The sequence below is a fragment of the Camelus dromedarius genome, chromosome 17 (genome assembly GCF_036321535.1).
Source record: "Camelus dromedarius isolate mCamDro1 chromosome 17, mCamDro1.pat, whole genome shotgun sequence".
Taxonomy (NCBI): domain Eukaryota; kingdom Metazoa; phylum Chordata; class Mammalia; order Artiodactyla; family Camelidae; genus Camelus; species Camelus dromedarius.
This window is the reverse complement of record NC_087452.1, coordinates 17,423,308-17,449,784: the sequence shown is the minus strand read 5'-3', so window position 1 is coordinate 17,449,784 and position 26,477 is coordinate 17,423,308. Positions and strand designations below refer to the sequence as shown.

The following is a 26,477-nucleotide window of genomic DNA, read 5'->3' as shown; positions in this document are numbered from 1 at the left end:
AGGGAGATCACAGAGGATTTTTAGGTCATTGAAAATACTCTGTATGATTCTATAATATAGATACATGTTCTTATACATTCATCCAAACATACACATTATACAACACCAAGAGTGAACTGTAATGTAAACTATAGGTTTGGAGTGATTGTAATGTATCACTGTAGGTTCATCAGTTGTAACCAATGTACTGCTCTGGTGGGGGTTGTAGATGATGGGGAAGGCTACACATGTGTGGGGGCAGCGATTATATAGAAAATACTTACCTTTTACTCAGTTTGGCTGTGAACCTTAAACTGCTCTAAAGAAATAGAGTCTTAATGTAAAAACTTTACTATCTTTATATTTGTTTCACTAGTCTAAGACTTAATTTACAGCCAGGGAATATCATGTTTCAGCATTTTGCAGGTAGTGGGGCTGTCTCAACTGAAATCAGGTGTCCAAAAAATATTTTTAATGGTTAAGCTATCAATGTTATTATCATTTTGAAGAGGGATCATACTTACAAATAATGTTTGTTACAAGAAAGATTTAAAGAAATTACAATCTTACAATCCTTGGGCACTCAAATGATACAAAGCAAAATTTAGGCAACACAGCACAAAATTTTAGACAATCAGTTACTTCATATATTCAATCATAGTTATTCATCTTATTAAAATAACAGTAGCAATAAACTTTCTAAATTAGCTAGAATTAAAGAAGAAATAAGAATCATAGAACTTAAGCTTTTTGGCAGAAACTTTCTGAATAAAAATGAAAGGTTAACCTTATATCTTTAAAAAGTTACGAGATTTTAAAAGCTATTTTAACATTTACCCTTACTTTTTCATTTTAAAAATTCTAAAAATGCTATCTGTGAACAAATTAATGGATAAGCTGTTGTACTGTTATTTTACTCAATTTTTCTAAACACTATTGAGTTGGGAGTGCTATAAGAGATTTGTAATTAAATTTATGCTTGGCTGTCTTAGTCAGTTAATAATAACTTGATTCTACCTAGTGAATCTCAGTGAGAATTTGTGCAAAATTATTATTAAAGTATTGCATAATAGAAAAAAATCCATGGGCTTATATTACTGAAAGTTTAACTTTCACAGAAAAACTTTTCCGTTTTAATGGAGAATTTTCAAGTGATTCTGATACGCTAGAGAGACTAGAAAACATTGTCTACAAGAAAAAATGATATTATGAATTTTAGCTTGTCTCACAAAACTCATTTGTAGATGCATTATCTGGGATAAAAGGAAAATCACATGCTTGAGAGAATTTTAAAGTTTTACTTTATTTTAAATTCTGAAGAAACAAATAAGATCATTACATTTCATGGTTTGCTTTCTTGAGGTTTCTCAAAACTTAATTGAAATAAAAAGCTTAATTGAATAATAAATATTTTTAATAGAGAGTTTTTATCTTTGTATTTTGTAAATTATCAAAAAATACCTGGCTGTACTTCATATACCTATGAAGTATTGGTGGAACATGAGATAATTTTATATGTAATAGAAAGTTATTAGGTATTTAAATTTTAAAAATTCGGGAAAAACATAATCAAAGTTTATATAAAAAGACAACTGCAATACTTGATTCCAGTGTGAAAAAGGACACTAACTCTCTGTTGAAAAAAAGAGTGAGTAATCTGTAATCTGTAAATAATTATACAAATTTGACAATTAATAATAACTGATCATATGCCTGATTCAGAAAGGGTATACAAACTTTAAGAGAAACTTCAAAAGTGATACAAGGAATAACTAATAATATTAATATTTTTAAATGTATTTCTACATTTAAAAAATCAAATCATTTAAAAATCTTAATGATGAACTGATCTAAATCTTTCAAAAGCCACATACCTTTTTCTGTAATTACTTATAGAACTTTGAGAACTTATCAGTAGTCTGATGTGAAATGAACAATTAACATTAAATATCATCTTCAGACAAGCTATCTTTATCTCTATGGTTTAACTATATTTGTCACTATATAACACCATTGAATACAACATTTAAATTTCCTGAGATTTTTTTATAGGAGTACTATAAAATAACCAAAGGAAGAAAAAAAAACAGTATTCATTGTTTTTCTGTATTACAGTATTTGCTTAGTTATTAATTCAATCATTCTCATATTTATAATGTTTTCATACCACTGAAAAAAGAATTGTTTATGTGCCATGCTTGATAATTATGTACTCTGATAGTATGCTATTCAAGTCAGTGCTGCTTGTTTAAAACTGGGAAATTAGGTCAATTGTAAGGGAAGGATGTTTGGGGGTTTTAGTTAAATATAAAAACCATAGTAAGTTATAGTGAGTGGTTAATTTAATGCCATAATTTTCTCACATATTAAATATTTCAAATACAATAAAAATTATTTGAATTTGTGTAGAAAATTCTACAAAAGATATTTATTATATAAAGTCAGAATGATTGGAGTGATAGAAAATAAATTACAGGCAATTTGTTACATACGATTTTATACACTTACAGGTGAAAAGGAAGCATAATTCCTTTTAAATGAGGCTGAGTTAAAATTTTCCATATCTTGATTTAGTTTTACTTCTGTTGATAAAAATATATATACATATCCACTGGGGATATGAACCTTGGGAAAATTAAGATCCCCAAATTGAAGCTTTTTCTCCTTGTGGACAAAGCACAAATCCTTCAATGCATGAACCCTGAAGATTGTTTAAATGTGCCCAGTGATTCTCATCCTACTTGTCAGGAATGGCTTCTGTAGCACTGTGTTTATTTCCATCAGTCTTCTATATGTATTTTTTTCTCTTCAGTGCATGATTTTCTGCTACCGTGAACCCTCCTACTTGGCCCAATCAAAACTTAGTCCCACGAAGTTAATTGGTGCTGGTGGATGGATGTTCTAATATCGTGGACAGCTAGAGCTTATGTGCAGCTTATCACATCACGGGACTCCAGGGGGAGAAATGTGTGTTTTCTGTTTCCTTCTTATCAGAACAAGACTTGGGGCCACCTGATATCAGACCCTAGATTTTACCTCCCCCACAAATCCAATTTATTCTATCTATTTTAGACTTAAGCATTCCACATAGCCGTTGACACCGCACTGTACTTTATGATAGATAAGGTGGGAAATTCAAGATGCTGTTGATGAAAATAAAACAACAAAGTCTGCACACAGAAATCTTACCAGAGAAGTGCACTTAACTCTTTTCAGATAGAAAATTCACTTAAACTTTTCTAAGCAGCTTGTTGATATAAATGATAGAATAAAGCGTACTTGTTTTTGTTTCTAAAAAATTGTCAGATCATTTGCATCCCTGTCCTTTGTCTTTACTAGTATTGAAATATTAGCAGAATGAATGAAGTCCCACTTGCTTCTCTTCACAGTCAACTGTCATATTCAGATAATGGCACAATTCAGAATTTATCAAATGCCAGGAGATTATAAAAGTTAATGGAACAAAATGGTATGAGTGTGAGATTTGGGGAAAATCTCATGAGAATTGGTACAGTAACTTCACAATTAAATTACTGTTTCACTACTGTCTGTGCAGACAAAGGGAAGTGAGGCACTTGTGAATTCAGTATTGATGCATCTTATGAATGATATAGAAATGAAAAGCTCCATTGTTCAGATAAACGAGACTTTTTCTGGAGGGCTGCTTGCTCTTTCACTGTACAAATACTCGAAGGACACCGTCATGGAAGTCAACCAAGTTGACATTTCAGGATGGCTTTCTTTGATTCAAGAAAAGATATATTTGGAAATACAAGTCCTAGGACCCGAAGCTCACTTCAGATTGGTGTTTTGTTTTCTCTTTACTAAAACCTTCTCATAAACAGGCTGACTCTGGTAAGTTTCTTCATGACGTTGAACTGACTCTCTTTCCCTCTTTGGCACTCCAGCCCAGCAGGCCTTCCCTAGGTTAAGCTCCTTCTGAATGACTCCTAGGCACATTCTGGCTACAAGCAAGACTCAGCTCCTGTCTTCACCTTCCTCCTGGGTGCCTAGGTGTCATCTCAGACCTAGTGTTCCCTAAACTGAGCTCATTACCTTCTATGGGAAGAAGTTGTGTAAAATATTTCGTCAAAAGGTTACAGTGAGAATTAAGTGAGAGCAGGGTCTCAGCACAATGTTGGGCACTGTGTAAGTTCCTAGCTGATGCTATTACGAGCGACAGTATTCTTGCCATCGTGGGTCCTTCTGTGTTTTCTATTATATCCATGTTATTAGCTTTCCTTGGCTGCTTAACCTTAAAAAACTTGAAGTCATTTTTTTGTCCTTTGTTGTCTTCACTCAGGCTGTCCTACTTGGTCACAAATTCCTCTACTTTATATCTTTTCGAATTTCTTTTCTCTTGTTACTGTGCTTCCAATAGGTAATCCCTACTCCTTCCTTGTAGAAAGAGTCTGTTTCCCACTTTGGAGACTGAAATGCCTTGTACAGACATACCTTGGAGATAATTCAGATTTGGTTCCAGATGACTACAGTAAAGTAAATATCGTGAGTCACACCAATTTTTTTTTGTTTCCCAGTGCATATAAAAATTATGTTTATAGTATACTATAGCCTACTAAGTATGCAATAGCATTATGTCAAAAAACAGTGTACATACCTTAATTTTAAAATATCTTATTGCTTAAAAATGCTGTTCATCATCTGTAATCAAAACAGTGTGATACCGGCACAAAAACAGACATTGGATCCATGGAGCAGAATGGAGAACAGAAATAAACGAACACACGTACAGTTAATTAATCTTCGACAAAGGAGGCAAGAATATACAGTGGAGAAAAGACAGTCTCTTCAGCAGGTGGTTTTGGGAAAGCTGGACAAAGTAAATCAATGGAGTTAGAACACTCCCTCACACCCTACACAAAAATAAGCTCAAAATTGCTTAAAGACTTAAATATAAAACATGATACTATAAAACTCCTAGAAGAGAACATTGGCAAAACATCCTCTAACATAAATTGTAGCAGTGTTCTCCTAGGACAGTCTACCCAGGCAATAGAAACAAAAGCAAAATAAGCAAAAATAAACAAATGAGACCTAGTCAAACTTACAAGCTTTTGCACAGGAAAGGAAACCATAAACAAAATGAAAAGATAACCTACAGACAGAGAGAAAATATTTGCAAACGATGCAACTGACAAGGACTTATTTCCCAAAATATACAAACAGTTCATACAACTCAAAACAAAACAAAACAAAACAAAAAACAACCAAACAACCAGATTTAAAAAATGGGCAGAAGACCTAAACAAAAATTTCCCCATTGAAGACATACAGATGGCCGATAAGCACATGAAAATGTGCTCAACATTGCTAATTATCACAGAAATGTAAATCAAAACTACAATGAGATATCACCTCACACTGGTCAGAATGGCTGTCATAAAAATGTCCACAAACAATAATTGCTGGAGAGGGTGTGGAGAAAAGGGGATCCTCCTATACTGTGCGTGGAAATGTAGGTGCAACCACTGTGGAAAACAGTATGGAGGTTCCTTACAAAACTAAAAATAGACTTAACCATATAATCCAGCAATCCCACTCCTGGGCATACATCTGGGGAACTCTAATTTGAAAAGATAATGTGCACTCCAATGTTCATAGCAGCACTGTTTACAACAGCTAAGACATGGAAGCAACCTAAATGTCCATTAACAGATGAATGGATAAAGAAGATGATAGATAGATAGATAGATAGATAATGGAATGTTACTCAGCCATAAAAAAAGAATGAAATGTGAAGTAATGCTATTTTAAGCAACGTGGATGAACCTAGAGATGATCATATTAAGTCAAGTGAATCAAACACAAATATGATATCACATATGTGGAATCTAAAACATGATACAAATGAATTTATTTACAAAACAGAAACAGACTCTTATAGAAAGGAAACTATGGTTACCAAAGGGGAAAGTGGGAGGATGGATAAATTGGGAGTTTGGGATTAGCAGATACAAACTACTATCTATGAAATAGATAAACAACAAGGCCCTACTGTATAGCACAGGGAACTATATTCAATATCTTGTAATAACCTTTAATGAAAAAGAATATGTGTAAGTATAACTGAATCACTATGCTGTATAACACAAATTAACAGAGCCCTGTAAATGAACAGTCCTTTACTAAAAAAATAAACAAATAAAAGAAGTATACGGATACAATATATAAGTAAACACATGTGCATCAGGGGCCCAGGCTCAAGGTTGTGTTTCCTGAGTACAGCTTTCAATGAAAATAAATTGGACACCTGTGACCTATAGGATAACATCTTCCTTTTACTACTCAGCTAAATCCTGATCCTACTTTGATGTTGTAAAATGATTATAAATAAGTGCTCCCATTTACCGATTGTGTGCCTGACAATGTGCTAAGCACTATGTGTGATGACATTTATTTTGTTCACTGTCCCTTGTGAACAACCTTATAATCTAAATATTTTCTCCCATATTTAAAGGTGAAGGAACTAAGATTTGAAAAACCTCAGAGCTATCCTGTTAATAAGTTAAAGAACTGGGGTCCAGGTTATATTAAACCTTAAATACTACTTTAAAGTATCACTTTTTCCAATCTCAACTCCTATGTTCCCCTGGGATTTGCAAAAAAAAACCAACCAACAAAAATAAGTATGTAAAACTAAGCATATAATATGTATTAGAGAGCATGCTAGATATTTTAAACATTTTTTTAAAAAACATTTTCAGTAACCCTGTTAACCAGCTGGAATTCTTCCTTGTTTATTTCTGATGAAGAAACTGCAGTACCTGCCATCCTACTGTAATCCTTCTTCCTTCTGAAAGTTTTGCACAAACAATATCTACTGTTTCTTTGGAAATTAACTGTGTCCTTCCTTGTGACATATTTTTGGTATGTAATTTTACTCATCAGAGCCAGTGTGATGTAATGGGGAAAAATTGATTTGATTTCAGGCTGACCTAGAATCTAATCTTGGTACCTTACCCATAAAAGGGAAGAAACTGTAGTTCCTTTATATTTAGAATGGGCATCGAAGTCATCCTTCGGATAAGTAAACACCTAAAGCCGTGAACACACATGAATGTTCAGTTACTGTAATTTTCTCACCTGGTGGGTGTATCTTGTTTCCAACTAGACTGCAAGTCCTTTGAGGGTAACGTGTGGTTGTTTTCCTATTTCTTTTCTTTGAGGTTATTATGTACATGGTACATGTTGATGCAACACTGTAGCTAGCTTCTGGATTCCTCAGATCTCTAAACATTGTTTTGTTTGAGAATGATTGTGGTAAGCAGGACAAGATATGTATATGTTCAGCTTTTGTCCCTTTTGACTAGTACATGGTCATATTTCTTACAGTTTTTATCAGAATTTTATCTAAGTATTTTTTTCTTAATTCCATACAAAATATTTCTAAGACAGAGAGAGCTCAGTTAAAATTGACTGTTCTGAACTTGAATAACAAAGTAGCTGCTTTGAAATATAGACAGTCTATTTACTTAGTCACTGTGGGACTGTCCAGGGTTATAATCCTTAAACTTGGGCCTGCTCCTGTCTGGATAATTTTTAGTCAATATCCTAGGTTTAGACGATGCTTGTGAAGTACACAAGTTAAATTCACTTCACCAATGAAAAAACAGTTTCATTATAGCATCAGCAAAGAGTAAAGGGGCTTATTTGGATTTCTTAAAACTAGGGATCATAATCTTCCACCTCCTCAAATAATATATTTGAAGTGCATTGTTAGTCTCAAATTTATCTTCCCCACTATGTTATTATAACTGTTTCAAAACAGAGAGTTGCACCTTGGAAAACCAAAGAGAATTCCATGGCTAGAGGGTATTAGAGTCTAGGCATTCTTCCTGTGTAACAGTTTCAGACTGAAGTTAGGAATTGGCATCACCACGAGACTGAAAGTTCTTCCTAAGAAGAGAGCCTCAAGTTTTAAATTAATACATCTCCAATCAGTGTCTTTAGTATTTAAAAGATTCACTGTACACAGTAGCCCTCGAACACGTGAACTTGGAAATCTTTTAATCATATAACTTGATTCAGATATATAACTTGTGTGTGTATACACACACACTTGAAAATTGGGGTCAATTCTAAGAACTGCATAGCAAGTTATATAAAAGAGAAAAAAGTAAGTAGAGCCTGAGTTTTTGAAGGCAAGAACAATTTGATGACTTTCTTCAAATTGTATCACAGTTTCTTTGGAAACTGAGTCCTTCCCAAGTACACTTTTCTACTGGCAATTTTAAGACAAGAGTAATCAGTGTAGTGATGCGACTCTCTAAGGTTATGCAAGGGTTTACTTCTTTTCCAGATCTTTCCATGTTACATAGAGTTCCCCTTTCCCACTCAAAGACATACCTGTTACTTAGGGAGGTTTGCGGGAGAAACTTGTAGGAATAAGAAAAAGTCAAGCTTCAGGAAACTAACATTTTCTGGTTCTTTTGATTGGTATGGACATCTCCTTACCTATGAACAACTTTTGTTCTTCATCAGTCTTGTAACATATAAGGAAACCACAGCAGTATGATGCCTGAGATGGGACTTGATAGAAGAATTCAGTAGTTGAGTTTCCTAGCAACGTTTTATTTTCTTTGATGTCTGTACCCAATGAATCCCTTCTTCACGGCGAATCATCCTCTTTCCTTTGGAATGTTTTGTTGCAGGAGTTAAACATAATGGACAGTTTTGTTGTTCTTGCTGTTCTTTGTGTGCGTCGTGTGTGCATCCGTGTGTGTGTGTGTGTGTGTGTGTGTGTGTGTGTTTGTGCGTAAGTGGGGGGTGGGGGGTGAGAAGAGTACTACTTTCATTGAAGAGCAGATTCCTTACCAAAAGATAGTAGTTTATCTATTGCTAGCTATTCCCAGACCACTACCAGTGAATCAAATATACTTCCTCATGTTACAGAAAATTAGAGTGAGTTAATAATATCTACACTTAATAGGGAATTTTATATTTCATGCTCTTAGGTATTTAATTTAAAAATAATTGCTCTGGTATTCCAGGACTTAGAACCATAAAGAGAGTACTAACTCCTCTCAGAGTCAGAGCTTCCTGCCCTAACAGCGGGCCAGCAGGGTTGGAATGCAGTTGCCCTGTTAAGTGCTTGTTTTCCATCTTGTAGATTCTGCACTGTGGCTACATTTCAGCTGCTCATTTTCCCCCAGGAAATAGCAGAAAGCAAAGAATAGGAATAAATAAATGCTCAACATCTTGAATGTCCAGAGTTTGTTATAATTTCTTACAGTGATGATAGACATTTTGCAAGCTTTATTTAGGGAGATTTTATTATTGCCTGGCATGACCATATGCCATAACTAATATTTAAAGGTGCCTCTATTCCTCCTAGAATATGGACTGAAGTAATGATTGTGCATTTCATAAACTGATCTTAAAAATGTGTTTCTCTGAATGAAAATTTGTATAAATAAAAATCAAAGCATTAACATTTTTCATATTATCTTTTATTTAGTAGTGACTTTGTTTTTTTATATTTTTTCTCCATAAAGTACATTGTGTACTGTTAGTTAATCTCTGCTTTTTTATTGAAGCATAGTCAGTTTACAGTGTTGTTAATTTCTGGTGTACAGTATAATAGTTCAGGCGTATGTATACATACATATATTTGTTTTCATATTCTTTTTCATTATAGGTTACTGTAAGATATTGACTGGTTTTTATTTAAAATTCAGTTTCATTTTATTTCTCTGGTTCCTTTGAAATGTATAAATTTGTAGATATCAAAAATTATAGTTAAAATAGTAAACCCTTTTGATTGTATATATCCCAATATGTAAAGATTATAGTCATATATTTTTATTACTCAGTCATCAAAATGTACAATATATTTATTATATGATCAGTTTCATAAAGCGCAGTGTGTTTTCATGGGGCGAAATTTGACTTTAACATTTGGACAAACCTGTGTTCAAATCCCCATTCTGTAGCTCCCTCACAAAGATTACTTTTTCACCCTGGGCAAGATGTATGAAGTCTGATCCTTTACTTTCTCAGTCATAACTAGGTACAAATATCCTGATATCTACTCCTTTTGTTTTTAATAGTATAAATTCCCTTTATTATGTTCAAAAAGGAAAAAGGGAGATGATAGGATATAGATACAGAAGACCCACCCAGATCCTAGCCCCCGGTTTTTGTAGAGTATTCTAGATAGGTGAGTGTGCAGAAAAGAGTCAGTAGCAAGCCTGAGACTGCTATCCGTAGAAAGCTCTGCTTGAAATGTTGGACTTTGGCTGTTGTGTGGGAACTTGGATTTGGGGAGGGTTCCCAGCACCCTAACTGATAAGAGTGGCTGCATGTGCCGAGATTGTTTGCATAAACAATGTGGTTTATGCTGCTTTTCTTCAGCGAATCTGGAATTTTAAGATGTGCTAGGCAAAGATTGTCTCTGTAACTAACCCCCGGGAAAAACTCCAGGCACTGAATCTCTAAAGAACTGCCCCAGAAGAGCATGTTTCACATGTGTTGCCACAACTCGGGGAATAGAACACACATTGTGTGATTTCACAGGAGAGAACTCTGGGAAGCATGCACCTGGTTTCCTCCCCATTTCTCTCCTTTGCCTTTTTCTTTGCTAATTTTGCTTTGTATCTCCTCCCTGTAAAAACAAAAAACAAACAACAACAACAAAAAAAAAAACAACAAAAAAACCCATAGCCTTGAGTGTGACCATATGCTCTTACATAGTCCTGGAAGTCCTTCTAGCAAATTGTTAAACCTAGGGTGGTTTGGGGACTGCTGACACTGCGATCTAGAGCAGGGTAATACACCTCTGTTAAACGTGTATGATTCTGACATGTCCCATGCAGGGTGGCTGTCAAGTTAAAATGTCTTTGTGTATATCTGCAAAGTGTCATACATGCATGAGTTATTGTCATTCTGATGATTTTTATTATTTTATTTTGAATTATTGTCCTATAAGTTAGACCTCTTTCAGGTACTTTGGGATATGCTTTCTTGATGCAGTGGGGGTGGGAGGTGGGGCAAGGCATCCAAGACACCCCTCTTTCTCAGCTTGGCCCTGCTGTGATTCCTCCACTAGCCCATAAGAAACCAAGGTAGAGCTGAAAGGACTTGCATACGCTGTGACCAGTTCTTTCCAACTGGAATCTAGAACTATGTAGTAACACTGTTCTTGTTATTGTTGTGGTGGTGGTTTTTTCCTGCTGAGCAGACAGCTAATAACCATCAGAAACCTGATATTTTTTTTCATGGGGAGAGTAGGACTGTTTCATCTCAGTGAAGGTAGGTGCCTACCCTAGCCCAGAGGATGAATCCTGGTTAATAAAAACAGATTGTGATAAAATAATCTCATTCCCCTTGATCACTGATTGGTCTAACAGTAGACAGGTGACGATCTTCTGATTTATGAGATGGAAGAATAAGACTAATGGGGAATATTTCCCTTCCAATATAAAAAGACAAAGCCTCATGGGGCAAAAGCCCTTTCCCTCTTTCCTCTTTCCTCTTTCTTGTCAAGAACATGAATGTGATAACTGGAGGCACAGTGGTCATTTTGTGTCCATGAGGACACAGGCTATTAAAGAATGTCAGAGCAGAAAGACAGAAAGACCTTTGCCTTTAATGGTGTCATGGTGCATCACAGTGTTTCCTCATTGAGACACAATGTCTAACAGGGACTCCAATAAGAGCAACTGTAAAAATATTGCTTTATTAATATTTGATGCATACAATATTAAAATATATCAGTAATATATATATGTATATATCAGTCTGTTAATAGATATCCCTGTGAATAAATGAATGTGGCAAATTCAAAGCAAACATTTGCATACATGGTTACTGGAGACTGGCTTAAAACTACCCTTGTTCTAAATCCCCAGAATGGGTTTCTTGGTGGATTATTACAAGGCAACAAACACTTTTAGAAAAATAGTCACAAAGTGCATTCTGAAATATAGCCTTTAATAGAAATGCTTTATTCTGTATGTACCATTTTTAGTTATAAAATACTGTTACCATTGAGTGTTTGGGGGGTCAGTTTATTTGAGGCCGAAAGAGTGATGACAGCCCTCTTTTTTTTTTTTCTTTACAAAAACTGGGAAGAAGATCACATGGTGTCTATAATAAGAAATTTTAGGTGACTCACTTCAAACTCATCTCTTCAGTAGCTTCAGTAAACACCTGCTGTCATATTTGACACTGCTTGTTAATAAGTGGAAAAATTTTAAAGACTCTGTATCTTAGCATAACTGCTTAGCTGGCTTAGAATTCGTGAATAATTGATGACAATTTTGAGTTGCGATGTATTGATGGTGCACACCAGCATAGTTGGCTCTCCACCATCCTCTTTCCAGAGTGTTCATCTTAGTGTCTGATTAATTTCCAAGGAACCAAATGCCACTTTTCTTTCACTAAATTGATTGATTAATGGATAACTGTAAGCTACATTTTCCAAAGAAATCCCAAACGTCCTGTGGTCTTTTATAAACTCTGCTATAGAATATAACAGGGAGTTTATGAGATGTACACCCTTTCTTTCCAGAAACATCTTTAGACAGGAGTAAACAACCAGTGACTGAGGTCAGCACTGTGGAAGGTCCCTGCTGATGACCCTGGCACTTTTGACATAAAGGTGCTTGCATTTCTTTTTTCCTCTATCTCTTTCATTTTCATATTTTTCTCCCTTTCCCTTTTTCTTTGGCCAGTTTTTGTGTACTGTGGCAATTTGGAGTAAAGAGGTGGCTAATTTCTGTTACATTACATAGTTTAAGCCATTCAGCATGTGGCAAATGGGAGTGGTAGGTACTGAAAGTCAGCGGTGAGGGTAAATTGCTGAAAGAATTACAACTTCCAAGCAAGAGGGAACTGGAGCTGTTACTGTTTCAAGACAGCTTTGTACTTAAGGCCAATTCCTATTACTTTTTAAAAATAAGCTTTTTATTCTAGGGTAGTGATAGTTTTTTAGAAACATTAAGAAGATAATATAGAGTTCCCAAATTCCACTCTTAATTTCCCTTACTATTAACAGCTTATGTTGTGTGGTACATTTGTCATGGTGAATGACCAATATTAGTACATTATTATTAACCAAACTTCATGCTTTCTTTAGATATCTTAGTTTTTACCTAATGTCCTTTTTATGTTCCAGACTCCCATCCAGGATATCTCATAACATTTACTTGTAATGTCCCCTTAGGCCTCTCTTCGCTGTGACCGTTTCTCAAACTTTTTTTTTGGTTTGGATGACCTTGACACATTTATTTTGAAGAATGCCCTCAACTGGATTTGTCTTACATTTTTCTCATTAATAAGTTTTGGGAAAGAAGACCACAGGGGTGAAGTCTGATTCTCATCATGTCATATCCAGGGTACACACTCCCAATATGGCTTTTCATTGTTGAGGTTAACTTTGATTACCTGGATGTGGTCATGTTTGTCAAGTTTCCACCATAAAATTACTCTTTTCTCCCCCCTTTCCTTGCTGTACCCTTTGGAAGGAAGTCATAATGCCAATCCGGCACTTAAAGGGTGAGGAATTAGGCTTCACCTCCTGGAAAGTAGAGTATCTATGTGTCCTTTACTTTATTTATTGAACACCTACCTTCATACTCTCCGGAACCTCCGGTAACCACTGATCACTTTACCATCTCTGCTATTTTATCTATTTCAGAATGTAATATGATTGGAATCATACAGTATGTAGCCCTTTCCCACTGGCTTCTTTCACATAGCAATAGCAATTTACATTGGTCCACAACTTCGCATGGCTTGACAGCTCATTTTTTTTTTTATCACATAATATTTTTCTGTTATAAGGCTGTACTACAGTTTGATTATCCATTCACCTTTTGAAGGATATCTTGGTTTTGGTGATTTTGAATAAAGCTGCCATAAATATCGCAGATTTTTGTTGTGCAAGTTTTCATGTGAATATAAGTTTTCAAATAAATTAGATAAACATCAGGGGGAATAATTACTGCATCGTATGATAAGACTCTGTTTAGCTTTGTTATAGACTGCCAAACTGTCACTGAGAATAGCTGTATCATTTTCCATCCCCCCAGCAATGAACTGGAATTCCTGTTGCTCTGTCTCCTTACCAACAATTGGTATTGTATTTTAAAAAGATTTTTAGCTATTCTAATAGGGATGTTGTTTTTATTACTGTTTTCATTTATCAATCCATAATGAAAAATGATATTGTGCATATTTTCATATGCTTATTTTCCAGCTGTATATCTTCTGTGGAGAGGTAACTTTTCAGACCTTTTGCTCATTTTTAAATAGGGTTTTTTACTTTTTTGTTGTTGTTGTTGTGTATAAAAACCCATCATCAAACCTAAAGTCACATTGATTTTCTCCTGTGTTCTTTTATAAAAATTTTGTAGTTTTCCATTTTATGTTAAGGTGTATGATACAGTTTGAGTGAATTTTCATTAAGGTCTAGGTTTTATTTATTGTCGTGTAAATGTACCATTTTTAACATTATTTGCTGATAGGTCTACATTTGTCCATTTATTGCCTTTGCTCCTTTGTCAAATATCCATTGATTATGTTTATGTGATCCATTTCTGAGCTCTCTATTCTATTCTTTTGAGCTGAATGTCTCTTCTTTCACCAAAACCATCATTTTTTGGTTATTGTAGTTTTGTACTAAGTCTTGAAATCGAATAGTGTGAGTCTTCCAACGTCGTTCCTCTTCTTCAGTAGTTTATTGGCTACTCTAGAACTTTTGCTTTTCTATATAAACTTTAGAATTAATGCAAATATCTAGAAAATATCTCACTGTAATTTTGAATGGAGTTATGTTGAATCTGTAGATCAAGTTGGGAAGAATTGACCTTGAGTCTTACTTTGATCCTTGATTATTTTGCTATAATTTTCCACATTCAGAAGGCTTATAGATATTTTAAAAATTGATTCTTCATTATTGTATTTTTGGTGCTGTTACAAATGTCTATCATAAATATAAATTATATTGTTGTTATATTTCTGATTCCAACTATTTGATAGCCATTGCCTTTATCTAAGAGCACAATTGACTTTGCATGTTGATTTTGTATTCTAAAACCTTGCTATTCTTTTGTTATTCATTCCAGAAGTTTTTGGGTAAAATCTTTGGGATTTTCTAGATCAGTAGTCACGTCATCTGTGAGTAAGACAGTTTTTATTTCTTCTCTTCATGACTTTTTAACAACAGAAAATCAAGAAGTCCTAGAATATAACAGGAAAAAAACCCCAAAATATTCTTTTTCAGTTTTCTCTTCTGTTTCCTCTGTAGTCTTTTTTGTTCAAAAACTATCAGTGCAACTACATTTAAACTTTCCTCTGTACTAGGTACACTGAAAGAACAGGAAAAAGTTGTCTAATACATTTATTTCAGGAAAAAAAAAACATTTCTCAAACAAAAATTTCTAGGAAGGCATTTAAAACTTAGGGAAGATGGTACAACTCTTTCAGAGTTGATTCAGTGTTCCAAGTCTTCACTTTGATGGACTAACAACTATCTTTTTTATAATACAATTTTTAATCCTAGACTTCCTACAGAATATGTTTTATAGTCTTTTTTTTTCAAGAACACAATTGGACATTGTAAATGTGCTGTTAGTGTTTTGTGTACTTGTAATCCAGTCAAAGAACATCCCTTTTCCAAGGGCGAAATGATAATCTCTGGTGTGTTACACTTAAGCTTGAGCTGTTGACTCCTTTCAGGAATGCACAAATAGATCTTGCAGTGAAATTAATGCACAACTATTACGCAAAGACATATGCTGATTACACACTGATGTTATATTGATTACAGATCTTAGCAGAAGAGAAATGGAGATCACCGCCCAACACGTGAATTGGGTCATTAGGTGGATTGTCCTGTGCTAAAATAAGGTACACAAACACTGACCTGCCGTGTACGGAAATTACTTTAACAGTGAACCTAAGATAACACAGGAAAGTAAATACATCATCAGTCTGAATTTCTGACTGTAAACAGTGGCAATATAAGACTTCCTTACTGTGCAGCAGACACCTTAGAAAGTTAGATTTCATTTAAGCCAGGTTGCATTTATTTCTTTAACACAAACGTGTGCATTGTATGTAAGGCATTGTGACAAATCCAGGGAGAGTGGTTAAAAAAATGGAAATAAATGAACTTGGCTTTTGCCTTCTTAAATTTATTAAACTGTTGATTCAAACCATAGTGATTTTTTTGGAACTGGGTTAAATAGGAGAGGAACATTATTTTATAGGAGCATCTTACATAACAAGAGGAAGAGTGGAGAAGGACCCCAGAAAGGCCATGGAGCCATGAACTTGGGCACTAAAGGGCACAGCAAGCTCTCTCCCTCTGCCTGTCGTCTCTGACTCTCTTCTTGTATGTGTATTTCATGCTTCTCTTTACCCTCCGGCCTCTTCCACTCCCTGTGCATATTACTAGGAAACAGTTGTAGATTTACTCATCCAACAAATATTTATTGAGCACTCACCATTCTACGCCTTGTGCTAGGTACCTGAAAACAGACAGCAATAAAGAAGAGACTAAAAACACCTGTCCTCGTAGAGTTTCCACCCTCGTGTGTGGAGATACACCCTTAACAATAAACATGAAAAATTAGATACAAAAAACATGGTAGAAGGTGATCAATTCTAAAGGTAGAAAGAATTATAACAGGCTGAGGGGGTCTCCGTGTGTGGGGAAGAGGGAAGGGAGGTTGCAGTTGTAGGCGGAATGTCAGGCTCGGCTTCAGTGATGGGGCTACATTTGCCCAGAGAGACTGAAAGCGAAGCGAGTTTTGGGCCAGGCAGGTATCTGGGCGAAGAGCATCAGGGGCAGAGGAATTGATCAGTACAAAAGTCCCGAGGTGGAGCGTGCGGGGATGCAGCACAGAAGCCAGAGTGCATGGAGCAGAGTAGGGGGATTTAGAGGTAAGGGGAGAGACGTGACAGGGCCACAGGTCAGGTAGAACTTTGCAGACTGTGAGAAGAACTGAGTTTTATTTTTTTTCCCCTAAGGAACATGGGAGCCAAGAGAGGTTTTTGCTTGTTTGTTTGTTTGTTTGTTTGTTTGTTTTGCTTCATTCCCCCACCCCCTTTTTTAAATTGAAGCATAGTTTACAATGTTGTGTCAATTTCTGGTACATTTACATACATATATTCATTTTCATATTTCTCATCATAGGTTACTACAAGATATTGAATACAGTTCCCTGTGGCATACAGTATAAGCTGTTGTTTATCTATTTTATGTATAGTAGTTAGTATCATCTGATTCACTTTCAAGGTCAGGTCTGACTGTCTGAGGTACCTGGAGACAGATTAGCGAAGCAATCAGTCTCTTCCCCTACTCCTTCTTTTTAGTCTCTGTTACAGACAGGAGAGGTCACATGCCCACCCCAAGCCAAGCATTGCTTCCTGAGGAGCTGCCGTTTGGTAGCTGAGTTTGGTTGCTGGAGCGTACTTCCTTACTTTTTTTTTTTTGCTATGTGAAATAGTTTCAATTAAGAGTTTTATATACAGTACCTTACACAGAGAACTGTGTGTTTACAAATTTAAGTAATATCTGTATGTACAGTGGCATATATTCTGATCAAAGATAAATTCAAATTTACTATCTATGACTTCTAAGACACATTTAAACAGATTGCTAAAACTGGCGAGCAGAATGAGGCATGAAATAGTCAAGTGTTATATGTTACCAAATAGCCTCCTTTTAACAGGCTTTTTCCCCCTTTTAAAAGAAGTTTTAAAACCTGTACATTTTCAGTTTTTAAAAACAGTCTGTTAAAAGGCAACATTTCATATTAACCACCAATTCTTATAGTAATAAAACTAGATATATGTAGATATAAATATGTGTAGATTGTGACCATATGCATGTTGAGTGTTTCAAATAACAGAAAGTGGGTGCATTTGGTGGGAGGAGTGTAAGGAAGCTGGCAACCCATTAGTTGTTCACCTCCTGTCACTTACAATCTACAGAATAAAATGTACTTATAAGTATCTTCTCACCCAGATTATAGATAACTGTGGTAAGTGGGGTCTGGGTAAAGTCTGAAGGGGTTGAGAGGAGGAAAAATAACTTTTTAAGTGGGTCGTTAAGACACTTGAGCTGGAAAGACAGTTTGGATTTGGCCATATGAAGATGGGAGTGGAGGTAGAGGTGGGAGAAGAGATCAGGTAATGGGAAAGAAACAATGTGAGTGAGAAGGGCCACAGGTCCCCTCCCCCAGGCAGGATGGGTAAAGTCCTGCACAGTATCTTATGAACAAATTATGCATGTGTTTACTCGGGAGGCTGCTCAGCGATAATGGGTAATTGGCTTAGCAAACGCATCCTCCTTTCACTCATGCACCCCAACAGACACTTAACAGAAGAAGGTATTAAGAACAAATGTCAATGCGGAATACATTTTTATGAACACAAGTACTTCACTGAGCTGCTTCAAAACAACTGTCTATTAGAAAGTCTATAGGCAGTGATTAAACAAATAGGAAAATTTCCACTTAAATTTCTTTCCTTTGGGTACTTAATCTTGAACAGCAGTTCTGGCCATGTGCTATGGTCTAAATTCCAAAAAAGACACTAGAGGCATTTAAACAAAGTTATCTATGTAAAAAAACTAGAGAGAAATCCTCTGGATAACTAAAATCTCCAGAATGTTAAACTTATTCCCCAAAGTTATTATTTAAAAATATAGTTCTGTTTTTTTGTTCTAACTTTTTTTGATCTCCCCAAGAGTCTGTACTAAAGTTACTGGTTTGCGGGGGGAGGGGGGGCTATAAATAGATAGGTAGATAGATAGACAGAGAGACAGATAGATAAAATTTTCTTCCTTAGAGTTACATTGAAATTCTAAAAAGCAGTCATCTTTTTGGCTCTTCTGTTTGAACAAAATATGTAAAATAATTTACCTCAGGATTTGCTACCGAAGTTATAGAGAGATTCCCCTTTTTCTTTTTTTTTAAATAGCAGTGATGGTTTCTATGATCTGAGTTTTTTTCTTAATGTGTATTTAAATAGGTTATCATATTGAAATATCATGATCCCATTGTACAATGAGCTAAGAATTATATATGAAAGATAATCCCACATATATTTTTTCACTGTTTCCTCATGCAAATTCAAAATCTTGAAACGAGTTATAAATATAAAACTGTTCTATAATGTGTCATACTAGCTATTCATTCATTCATTAAAATTAAAAGTCTCTTCCTCATTAAATTTATGTTTTATAGGGAGAAAATAGAATACAAATGTAAAATATGTAAATTAATTAGCAAGATAATTTCAAATATTGAGACATGCTATGAAGAAAATAATGTAGCATTATGAAGTCAGGAATACGATGGAATGGTTGGGCTACTTTAGGTTGGGAGGTCAGGAACAGTATTTCTAAGACGGTGACATTGGTTTGAGACCTGAATGGTGAGCAACAGCCAGTCTTTTCGGGGTATAATTAAAGAGCACTTCAGACAGTAGGAATAGTAAGGCAGCCCCTAAGTTGGAGTGAGTTTGTTATACTGAAGGGTCAGAAAGACTAGAGTAGCAATGTCATACTGCTCCAAATACGTACCTAAAATATATTCCATTTCAGGTATTGTGATTAATCTGTGATTGTAAAATTGTACTCTGAGGACAAATTTGAATATCATTGATAAAAAAAATAATTCCTCATATAAAACCTGAAAACATAGGAAAATTGGTCAGGTATGGTTCATATTAACAATTCCCCTAACCCAAAAACAGAGAAGAATTCTAAGAATACATCAGTTGATACTCAGGGTATAAAAGAGAAATTAAAAATGGTTAAAAATTTCATGACCAAATACCTGGACAGAGCTTGTCTTCTTTAATGATAAGTAATCAGGGGGAAAAAAAAGAGTATGGGCTTTTTACAAGGTTCCATAGCAGAAAAGATTTGAGGCATGGAATGAAAATATGTTTCAAAAATGTTTTATAATTTAAAGAAATACTTCTTACATTTCTTTTCTCTATTCCTCCATGGTTTCTCCAGAGAAATCTGCTTACATTTGAATTATATTCCCTCTGTCAATAAGATTTTATTTCTTTCATTGTTTATAGAATTTTTTTCTTTCATTCTCAGAAGTTTGGCTATGATAGTTCTTTGTCTGCATTTATTAGGGTTTCTTGTTTGTGTTTCTCTCAGCTTCTTGAATCTGTAGATTCATGTCTTTGCAAATTGAGAAGCTGGATCATTATTTCTTTCACTACTTTTTCATTTCTTCCATCTTTGTCCTCTCCTTCCAGGATTCCAAAGACATGAATTCTAGATCTTTTGCCATAGTCCCAAGGGCCCTTGAAGTTCTATTAATTTTTCTTTAGTCTATTTTCTGTCTGTTGTTGAGATAATTTCTAATGTCCTATAATTCACTTGGGATCTTCATTACAGCCTAGTGAGAGAGGAAGTCTGGACTCCCTACTGAATCTTCGCTGACCTGGAAGGGAAATGGAGTCACAGTTTTTCTGTGGTGTTTTTCTGCAGTAGACTGATGATATCATCTAAAAGTTTCTGTCTTCCTCTATTTCCCCTTTCCTGGGGTTAGAGAAAGCAGGCTTCTGATGTAATGTGTGTCTGTTCCTATTAAGCATTTCTCACTGGTCACTTTCTTAAGCTCCAAGTGTAGAATTAGGAGGTGAAAACAAAACTGGAAACTGACAACCATGTACTTCCTCAGTGCCCCTGACCTCTAGCCCCACTTCCCTCTTTTTCCCACCTTTCTTATTAGGCTTTTAAATATATGTAATGTCCAGATCTGCTTATGGTGCTCCATGCCCAACTGTCAACAAACATGACTAAGTTTCCAGTCAGTTCTTTCATAACTAATTCTGACATATGAATGGACCAAAGATCACCAGCTCTTGGGGAAAGCTTCCAACAAAGAAGAAAGATACTGAAATCAATAAATGGAAAGAGCCAACTGTAGCTTGTATGGATAAGGTAGGAACAGGAAAAAAGAACTTAAAAAGGAAACTCTTTCTAACTCTCAAACATATATATGACATTACTTCCATAAAACAGGATGCTGTTTTTAAAAATAAATAACCAAAAATTAAAATAGAGCTCTTGGAAAAGAAAAGAAAAATGCTTGCAAAGAAATCATTTTTAAAACTGGAAGATGAAGATGTGGATATTTTCCAGAAAGGAGAACAAAAGAAGGAAAGAAATAGAAAAATAAGAGGAAAAAAAAATTCTAAGATTTATCTCAACATATCTTTAAAGGAGAGAAGAGAGGATAAAAGAGGCCAAAAAAGATTAAATAAATAATACAACATAATTTTCCAGAATGTGCAAATTAAATCTGCCTACTGAGTGCTCAGTGTATGGAATGGTAGAGGGGGAGAGTAGTAAACACCACGCATTGTTGTGAAATTCCAGCAAACCAGTAGTGGAATATCTGTAAGTCTTTCATATGAAACAGAATCAATATCATTTTTTAATGCTTAAAATATCCAAACAGGAGATAATGTCTAAAAAATGGAAAACTACGTGATACAGAGCAGGGATTCTTCAGATGCATAGCTAGTTTGTGAACCGTTTGACATGTTTCATAAGCTTTTATATAAATGTGCATTATTTAGGGAAAGTCAGAGCTTTCAGAAACTTTCCTGATGAGTGATGTAAAGGAATAGATAGATGGATGAATGTATCCATGGATAGATGCACGGAAGGGTAGATGATAGGCAAATAGGTACAGAAATAGATGAATGGATAGATAAATAGGCAGACAGATAAATAAATAAAATGAAGAAACCACAATTAGAGAGGAATCTTAAATATTCCTGAAATTATATCTCAGATTTACATTATTTGCTTTTTACTTGTTAACTCAATTATTTGATTTGGGCTATACCATTAAAACCTCATTTATCTAAAGAGCTTTGTCTGACAGTCTCTTCTATTCAGAACACATTCACAAACCCGAAAATGAAAATTGGAGGCTTTTAGAGCTGAGCCTAGTATATGATAATACTAATATAAAATGGCATTGTTTTTATGATCGTGTTTGTGAATCACATTCACAGGCATAATTTCACTTGTCCCTTCAACAGTTTTTGAGTTATGTAATCCAGGTTTTCTTACTACATTTGATTTACAGTTCTTCACATGTTGTAAGAAAAGCTCAACAGAAGAACACTCAGCAAATAAAGCCCAAAAAAGACATAAATTTGTCATAATCGTTACAGAGACTTTTAAGTCCATGTTCATTGACAGGAATAGATCTGAAATGACATGTTCTTTGATTATGAATCTGAATTACTAACACCTGATTGAAGATCTAACAGTAATGACTCAATCAGTGACATTAAGGGAAACATATACAGTGTTAACCAAAGTTTCAGAAGAACTGATTCCTTAATTTTTTTTTAACAGTACACATAGGGTTTTTTTTATGGATTGTATAATAGCATATATTCTTTTTTAAAAACTTGGAGATTATCACACAAAAGAACATTAAAAAGCACCCATAATCCCAAATTCAGAAATAACAAATACTAAGATTTCTAGTACATGTTTTTCCAATTTTTGTCTATGCCTACAGAACAAAATCATTGAATTGTATTTTCATTAACCAACTTTAGTAAATGTAAACAGGTTAATAAGAATTCCAAAATGTGCTATACACTAACCTGCTAAATAAACAGATAATTGAATGTATTTTAAACTTTCCTTGCTAACTCTGAGTCCTGGTCCCAACTGTTGTTTAATGACATTCTCAAGATCTTTTGAGAGAGGTGTCAGCCCCTGCCTTTGGTGCTCCACAGACCACTTTACTGCTCGCTCTTAAAACAAACAAACAGACAAACAAACAAACTGTTCATGATTCTGGTTTTTTTTTTCCAATGGGTTGTTTTCTCATGAATGATCAGGAATTAACTGATTTTTTTTTCTGCCTTAATAATAGTTATCCTGGGTAATGTCTATTTCTAATTTAATGTATCTAATGTGCTATAGACTGGGAACTAAATAGCTAAGTTTATTAATAATCATAACTCCGCCCAGAGCAGTAAGTATAGCTAGTGTTTTTCTTTTTTCCTTTTTTTGAACACTTCTTCCTGGGCAATTTGTATGATAAGTGCTTTTAATCTTCGTAACAACTGACTGGGAAACTCAGGATTTTCAGAGATTAAGTCATTTGCCCAAATTCGTACAGAGACACTGTTTTATTTTGAAATGAAACTTTAGCATATGTGTATTTATTTTTTCTTCCATTTTTTTGAGATATAATTGACCTACAGCCTTGTATAAGTTTAAGGCGTTCAGCGTGATGATCAGACTTAACATATATCGTGAAATGATCACCACAATAAATTGAGTAAACATCCACCAAACATACAGATACCAAATAAAAAGAAAAAGAAATTTTTCTCCTCGTCATGGGAACCCTTAGGATTTACTCTCTTAACAACTTTCATATATAACATGCAGCCTAAAGACACTGACTTTTGAGGTAGAATTGAAAAGCCTCAAATCTAGAGGAGGAAAGTTATATTCTGGGGATTTGAGGCCTACATGACTGGTAGAATCATTGTTCTCCTGAGCTAGGGATATGCACTCCTAGTGGAAGGCAAGATGGTTTTAGAGTCTACTCTAAAGGATTTTATGTACAAGGACATGGATATAAAAGCAAACAACGTTGAATTACATAATGAGCCTTGAAAAAGCTTCAGTTTTTCTGGTTATGTCAAGGCGAAAGTCTCAGTGCTAATGTGTTTTTAACACTTATTAAAACATGCTGTAGTATCTTTTTGATAAAAAGAGGCAAGCCTCAGATATAAAGCTTTCAGTTCATAGTAGTGTCTAGCTAGAATTTACTAACAGTTTGCTTTCATCGTTTATTTGTTAGGTTAATGCCTGTTTATAAAAAATAATTAGGATTTTTCCTTTGATGTTTTTCTTTCTAAATAAAATTATTTAAAGTTTAAAAGTTGAGAGGTTTTTTTTTTTCTTTCTTTCTTTTTTCTTTCTTTCTTTTTTTTTTTGAGTCAAGTAACAACCTACATTCATAGCCTGGCAGAAAAAACCATGAAGGTGGCCTATAAATTATTAAATATGAAAATATGCTTCTAGTAGGAAAAAAAGTTAAATTTAAAAGTTAGGGTATAATCCATTAAGGGGATAGGATTTTCCATGCCTAGAGAACTTGGGTGTAAGGGATGATGAAATGCTCTAAGTGAAAAGGACACTGATTCTCATTTTTGACAGCCTTGTGTTTTCTTGTCTTGCTTCTCTTGGTCTAAGAACCAGACAGATCTGATCAGTTCATATCAGCTCCCAAGAGCTGACTGTTAAATTTTCAGTAATTTTGTGAGCTAGTTATTAAACATAGCCATTATCAAAGATTAAATTGTATAAACTTATAATTAAATAAATTATAAACAAAGGTAAGAAATACTCAAAACTCATCACTTCCTAATTATTTTACTACATTTTACTATTTTCTTTGTTATTGAAGTTATTTACATCTACTGTGTCTGTAGGTTGGAGATGTGATCTAACAGTGTGCTTCCCTGCATCTCTTACCAGCTTGGTGTTCAGTGACTTCGTGTTGGCAGCTCAGAGGTGACCAGGCTGGAGTATTTACACTGTGGAAATTGGCAGAAGCAACAAAGTAAGACCTTTTCCTCTTTGAGAGGAGATTATTAAATGTTTATTGGTCTCATTGGGTCTGAGAGTAAAAGGAACTGAACTTCCACATCCCTAGCCAGATGATTGCTGGTTCAGTGTTTCTAATTGGTGGTGGAAGATCTCCTTGAAAAGAAATAGATGTTAAGTAATTGAGAACAAACCTACCAAGGATGGCAGGTAGGAGTTGTTAATCTTGTTGTGAGTAATTTGTGGGTGAGAAATCCCACCTCTTGCTAGAGAATATATCTTCTAATTTTTTTCTTCTGAAAACTGAATCCAGCTTCCTCTTGTTTCTCTTATTACTTTTAAAATAAAATGTGTTTATTTCAATAATTTCTGGGCCAGGAATCATGTTCTTCAAAAGTTTGATTACTTTCTTCAGTGATGTGAACTTAGTCTTAAAATCCACAAAATGTAAAAGACGCCAAAGTAGAGTGATAAAAATGTCAGTTGTCGCAACAGAATTTATGGCTTTGGTTTTAATACTAGGAGTGTTTTGAAAATATCTTGTCTCTTATCTTGTGCACACAGTGGCTCTTATTCAGCTGAGAAAGAGGTTAAGTGAGAAATGAGTTGGCTCGCCAAGGATACATTTTTTCTCCACGCACCCCCAACCCCCAACACACATATACACTCACACACACATACCCTGATGTTAATTTGATTTGAAAAAATATCAGGAAACATCATCATCAATTTTTCCTCTTGCAAAAGTGATTATTCTTGCTTGACTGCCCTCTGCTGGAATTGCTGAAATATACACTTTGCCTCTACTTCCAGGGATGAGTTGCAGGCGGTATGCAACTTAATATAATGTGCGCAATCTTTTTGAGGCATATTATGTGCAGAAGCCCAGGTATGCAGGATTAGAAATAAAACTGAGTTAAGCATTAAATGCAGTGGTCAAGTGTTGATTTAATTAGCCATGAAAAATAGCCAGGTTTTGAATGGATCAAAGAAAACAATTATACATAATGGGTGAACTGAAAACAATTGACTATTACTGAAGGAGAGGAATGCTTTAATTAAAGTAAAAGATATACCTAATGTTAAATGAGGTGGTTACAGAAGCTCCACAAATAAAGCTGCTTAACTGCTGAGTATGAGAGATCAGAAGGAGAGTTTAAATGTACCTAATAAAAAAAATGCAACCTTATTAAAATTGTATTGCTATTATTTAAAACTACAGTGAGCCTTTTGTCTGTTCTGTAAGTTAAGCCACCCCATTTAAGAATATCCATTTATTTGTTTAAAATAATTAGATTACTTGTTTATCACTAATTTTGATATAAAGATACTGCTTTTGTATACTTAATAAGAATATATTTCTTGTAATATTTAGAGAAAATTCTTTGAGAGAGAATAATGATTGTGGTATATCAGACCTTATAATGTACTAGTTCAGCATATACTTACTTCTATATTGGTAAATCACTCTGGAGTTAGAAGACTAGAGATCTGCTGTCAGGTAGGTTGAGGAGGTGGTGAATTGGCACTGTGGGATTCACCCTTGAATGGTATTATGCTGAAATATTTTTACTATAAAGATCAAACTTTCCTCTGTGGAATTTGAGCCAGTAAATGAAACAGAATTCCATCAGTGTATTTGCTGTTTAATGTCTGAGCCTTCATTTCCTGCACTATATTCGGCTTATGTCATCGTCAATGTAAGAAATCAACAAGAGGATTAGAGAGGAAGGGAGGGAGGGGAGAGGGTGACAGAAAAATCCAAGTCAAAGAATAAATAGAAAAGAGAAGAGTAAGAGATCCCTCCTCTACCCACACCATTGTGTTTCATTCTTGTCCCTCATGCGGATTAGACTCTGTAAAAAGCCAAGTTTTCCAAATTCAGGACATGGACTCT

The 26,477-nt window shown here is 34.8% G+C and overlaps 1 long non-coding RNA gene across 1 annotated transcript in view; it reads left to right on the top strand.

The window, feature by feature from the left end:
• Positions 1-26,477, top strand: part of LOC105095265 (uncharacterized) — a 743,648-nt gene that overhangs the window by 264,560 nt on the left and 452,611 nt on the right. Inside the window, exon 10 of the long non-coding RNA XR_010384800.1 lies at positions 24,512-24,596. This is a non-coding gene — a long non-coding RNA (uncharacterized LOC105095265). The remainder of the gene's footprint in view (positions 1-24,511; positions 24,597-26,477) is intronic.